Source organism: Zingiber officinale, chromosome 5A (genome assembly GCF_018446385.1).
Source record: "Zingiber officinale cultivar Zhangliang chromosome 5A, Zo_v1.1, whole genome shotgun sequence".
Lineage (NCBI taxonomy): Eukaryota > Viridiplantae > Streptophyta > Magnoliopsida > Zingiberales > Zingiberaceae > Zingiber > Zingiber officinale.
Window position 1 is genome coordinate 41,003,670 of NC_055994.1, and position 5,582 is coordinate 41,009,251.

A 5,582-nucleotide genomic window follows, 5' to 3' on the forward strand; every position below is an offset into this window, starting at 1 on the left:
TTCGTAAATTAGTTGACGCTATTGCAACTGGCCTGAAAATTCACAAATTCCATAGTTCAGGACCTTTTAGCTTTTCTTTGGGAGTTATCAGTAACATCAAGAAATTAAATGAAGCGAAAGCGGTTTCTTTACGAGTTATCAGTCATGTTTCACGAGGAAGCATGGTTTTATAAATTCTCAGTTTATATCTTAAAGATTAATCATTTTTCAGTTTCTGGAATGTCTGGGGCTGCAAGTGAGAAATTGTCCTGATAATTTCATACTTCAGATCCTTGAATGGCTTATCTTTTTCATTTCAAAGGAATTATGCTACTCCATCTTGTCCTGCATTAGCATCATTTTCTCATATGACTGACAGTTACATCTGCTTTGACTTCGTTGTCAGTGGTTTATCAAGAGGCAAAAGAGAACTCTTTTTGAAGTTCTTGAGAAGGTGAAAGCCGGTAAAACCAGAAAGTTCATACCTAAATTGGAGCACTCTTTCGACGTGCATGGTATCCGGAATAGATGAATTACTGTAACTCTGTGATCCATTGTGGTTTTCGCAGAGTTGATGATTCTCGGCTTCATCTCCTTGCTGTTGACATTTAGTCAGGACCAGATCGCGAAAATCTGCGTGCCAAAGGCAGTTGCAGATTCTATGCTGCCATGTCGCCCTGATGCAGAGTCAACTGGCAGAAATAAAAGGCGGCTGCTCGCGCTGGTGCTGACGGAGTCACACCTGAAGCGCAGGATTTTAGCTGCTGGTGATTCAGTGGTTGAATGCCCCCAGTGAGTAGTGCACAGCAACTTCCAATTCTCTGATTGTTTGGTTGAAAATAATCTATTGTAAACAAAATCTAAGAAGCTTTCACTAAAATGTTCAGTTGCGATCACTTGTAGGAAAAGGAGCAACTGATTACTGCCACAGGCTTGCACCAGTTGCACATTCTGATCTTCTTTTTGGCTGAGTTTCATGTGGTAAATAGTGCTCTTATAATGGTCCTTGGAAGAGCAAAGGTGAATCTGCAGTGACAGAGTAGTGGATTACATTATGTATCATTCTGAATAATTCCATAGCATTGCCTGAGGATGATTTAGTTTAGCTGTTGCAGTATCCACTTTGCATTGATAATCTTCTCTTGGGCAGATACACAGATGGAAGGACTGGGAAACGGATACGACATCGGCTGAGTATGCCTTCACGACTGGTATATATATGTTCACTATTCTTTGTTTTTTTGTCCCAGATTTGCATCCTTGGATCCTAGTTTGAGTGGTAAAAGTGCAGAACCAGTATATCGTGATGCAAAAGGTTTGAGTTCTCTGACACAGCATTGAATTTGAAATTTTTTCATGTACATTTGGAAGCCCAGATTCTACCGGTTTTGTAGTTTTATATTTGCATGTTTCTGACTGCTGAGTGACTGAATTATTTTCTGCAGGGAAAGCTATTTCAAAGGAAGAGCTACTGAAACCAAAGGAGGAAGAGAAACCAAAGGTATTTTTCACACACTTCATCTTTGATTTGGTGGTCATGTTTACCATACGTGTCAGTTAATTCCCAAGAGCTATATTTTTTTGTTTCACTTTTATTGTTAGCTATATGAGCACAACATGCTATGCTTTTGATTTATTATTACAGCTATTTATCAGAAAGGAGAATTATTGGTACACTTTTGATTGTTTAATTATAGGCTCTCTTAGTTGGAAGCAAGTGTAGTGCTGATTGTGTAGGAGTGATTTGTAACCCTTATTATTATTTATTAGTTTTTGCACAATTTTTTATGTTGGATCCATTGCTGTCTAGTTGATTTTTATTTGCTCTTTTTGTTTCTTTAAGTTCACTTCCATTTGCAATCTCTTCATATATTAGTGACTAATGGTTGGTTGCTGTTCCTGGATTTGTTATAGCGCTATTGGTTGTTTCTACTAAAGAAAGTTAACTTTTATCAGGAATATTCTTCTGTGATCTTCCTACACAATTGAGAGACTTTGTAAAACCAAAGTAACTAATTTATTAGGTTGAAATGATAGATAGATGAGTGATCTCAGTCTTGGCATGACTAACATTTTTTTTTTATGTTCAAAACCTTTCATTTTGTTTTGTATGGTTCTCTCTAAGAGCATGGACCTAGTTATCTTTTGATAGCTGAATATGATTCTTTTACTTCATTTGTAACTGCAAATTCAACTTTCTGATACCTTGTGAATCACTGAAGATCCTTATTGCAAGCATTGAAGTAAGCATTGATGTGGTTGAGATAAATGATGAATAGGTCTCTTTTTAAGCATTCAAATTAGTCATCTTATTACCTGGTGCTCTTACTACTTTTTCAACTATGATTTTTGGTCTTGATTTACTAATATATTATTTATGTGTTTTTACAGTTTACAAATCTCAAGTACTCCAGAGTTGAAATTGATGAAGTGCGGTTCGAGTGGGTTGAATGCATGCTAGATTACATTTGAGACAGTTGTACCTTAATGTATTAACAGAATGTTATACTTTGATTTTGATATCTATTAGTTAGCTTTTGATGTAAAAAGAATGTTTGAGTATTTTATGGATATTGTTGTAAGAAGATTATTTATATAATTTGTGAATATTTGTGTATTTTATGGATATTATTGAATGAAGAATATTTGTACAATTTGTGAATATTTGTGTATTTTTTTTGTTATTGTCGGTTTTAAAATCAAATCTGTGCTGTTAGAAAAAATACATATTACATCGGTTTTCCACCGATGTAAAACCGGTGTTATAAAGTAATATTACATCGGTCATTTACTGCTACCAAAACTGGTGTTATTAACATACTATATCACATCGGTTTTACACCGTGTATGAAACGGTGTCGTTAAGTGATACTACACCGGTTAATAACCGATTCGAAAACCGGTGTCGTTAAATGATACTACACCGGTTTTAACCCGATGTCTAAAATGACAGACTTTTAACATCGGCTTCATAGACATCGGTCGAAAATCAAATAGACACCGGTGGAAAACCGATGTCTATGAGCGATTTTGTTGTAGTGCTAGTACACTTAGAGTGTATTGAGTAGGACCATTAGAGGTCGTTTCTTTTTATACTGACTTTATAAATGAACAAAGACCTCAATTATTATGGAAGTGTGTGCTCTTAATCCTAATATAATAACAAGCACATATATTTGATATTTATTTCTTTAATTTATCAATAGGTGAGATTTAGTTCGATAAATCAATAAGCCTGATAAGTTGGGAAATGATATTACTTATAGTGTGTGTTGTTGATTATAGAAGGAAACTGTGTCCTAGTAATCTAGGTTGATAATGCCCCCAAGAGGAGCTCATAAAGATTGTCATGTTAAACCCTGCAGGTGGACTTATTTCGACATGACGATAAGGTTGAGTGGTACTACTCTTGAACTAAGATATTAATTAAATGAGTTATCAGTAACTCACTTAATTAGTGGACATTCGACATCTTAAACACAGGGAGACTAACACACTCATAATAAGAAGGAGCCCAAAAATGTAATTTGAGATTGGTGCGGTAGTTCAATAATAATTCTTTAGTGGTATGAATTATTATTGATGAAGTTAAGTTGTGTGTTCGGGGCGAACACGGGAAGCTTAATTTCATCGGGAGACCAAAACCAATTCCTCCTCTTGGTCCCTATCGTAGCCTCTTGTATATAGAGATTTATACCCACCACATACCCACCTTCTTATCCATCCTAATGGGGTCGGCCAAGCTAGCTTGGAACCCAAGCTAGGGCCAGCCAAGACCAAGTGGATGAGCCAAGTTGGTGGCCTGCCAAAGCTTGGGTCCCAAGCTTAGGTGGCCGGCCACTAGAATATTAAAAAGGATTTTTATTAAAATTATTTCTTATGTGGATATCATGGTTTTAAAAGAGAGTTTAAAATTTAAAATTTTCCTTTTATAGCTTTCTACAAAAGCTTAAGAAAAGATTTGAAATCTTTCCTTATTTGTAGATTGAAAGGAGATTTTAATTTTGAGAAAACTTTCCTTTTTAATCATGATCATAATTTAAAAGAGAGTTTTAAAAATTAAATATTCTCTTTTATTAGTTTCTATAAAAGATTAAGAAAAGATTTGATATCTTTCCTTATTTGTAGATTGAAAAGAGATTTTAATTTTTAGAGATAACTTTCCTTTTTGGAAATTATCCACATGTTTAAAAGAAAGATTTTAATTTATAAAATTTCCTTTTTATAAATCACCATGAAGGGAAAAATTATTGGAGAAATTTTTATAAATTTTCGAAAACAAATTAGGAAGTTTTAATTCTTGTTTTAATTAAAACTTTCCTTGTTTTGGGGAGAAAGTGACCGACCAAGTAATTTGGAAAAAAAATTGATTTTAATTAATTATTTTTTTTTATTTTTCATGGCAAAAGAATTAAGGAAGTTTTTTATTAAAATTTCCTTATTTGCCAAGACCAAGGATTATAAAAGAGGGGGTAGAGGTGCCTTAATGGCGAACGACTCTATTCATTTCTTTCTCTCTTTTCCTCCTTGGTGTGGCCGGCCCTAGGGTCTCCTCTTCTCCTTCTTTTCTCTTCCTCCTTTGTGGCCGGCAACATCTACATAAGGGAAGTCCATGGTGGCCGGTTCTAGCTAGGAGAAGAAGCAGAGAAAGAAGGCTTCGTTTCTAGCATCCCTTGGAGCTTGGTGGTGGTGATCGAACCTCACATCTCTTGGAGTTTATGTAGTGGCCGAAACTTGCTTGAAGAAGAAGGGTTTGGGTGGTTCTCATCTCGGTAGATCGTTGCCCACACAACGTCCGGGATAAGAAGAGGAATACGGTAGAAGATCAAGAGGTTGTTGCATACAAAGGAAGGTATAATTAGTAATTAATTTCCACATCATACTAGTTGTAGTTCTTTTGTATGAATTCCAAACACAAGAGGCATTAGATCTAGTTTTTTGAATTTATTTTTCGAGTTTGTGTTTTCTTTGTTTTCGAATTTGTGATTCGATTGTTCTTTTTGGTTAACCTAGAGTTATTTAAGGAAATTAAATATTAGCTTTCCTTAAAAGGCTTTGTCTAGGTGGTGGTGGTTGCTCCCATATCCAAGAAGGCCATGTGCCTTGCCATGCAGTCCTGGAAGTCAATTTTGGAAATTAATATTTAATGGAATTAATAACATAGGTGGATTTGAATCAATAGTGTTAAGTTCCGCTTGCGATTCAAATCTAAACTATTAAGAACAGATAAGTTAAATTTGGAATCAATGATGTTAAGTTTCGTCTGCGATTCCTAATTTAACTTCTAAAGAACACAATAGGTTATTTAAGGAAAGGTTCGATACTTGTACAAAAATTTTTTATATAGTGGAACTGGTACGTTTTCCTAGGACTAACCAATATATCCTGTTAAGGTATGGTGTCAGAGGTATATTTCTGATAGGCCCTTTCATGGGACAAATTGGAGAGTGTGCCCATGCCTCAAGAAGCACACATGTTGCCCACCAGGGCTCTATATAAAGGGGGGGTCCATCACCAGTAGAGGTACACATTATTCTTGAGTTCTACTGTTACTACTGTTGCTCCGCTTTTCTCCACATTCCAGTGACTGACTTGAGCGTCGG

The 5,582-nt window shown here is 35.5% G+C and overlaps 1 long non-coding RNA gene across 1 annotated transcript; it reads left to right on the top strand.

Annotated features, from left to right (window-relative positions):
* The first annotated feature begins 863 nt into the window (after window positions 1–863).
* LOC121982782 lies at window positions 864–2,425 on the top strand. The gene is made up of 3 exons (XR_006112249.1): window positions 864–1,294; window positions 1,425–1,480; window positions 2,371–2,425. It is a non-coding gene; the product is annotated as an uncharacterized LOC121982782 (long non-coding RNA).
* The last annotated feature ends 3,157 nt before the right edge of the window (window positions 2,426–5,582 follow it).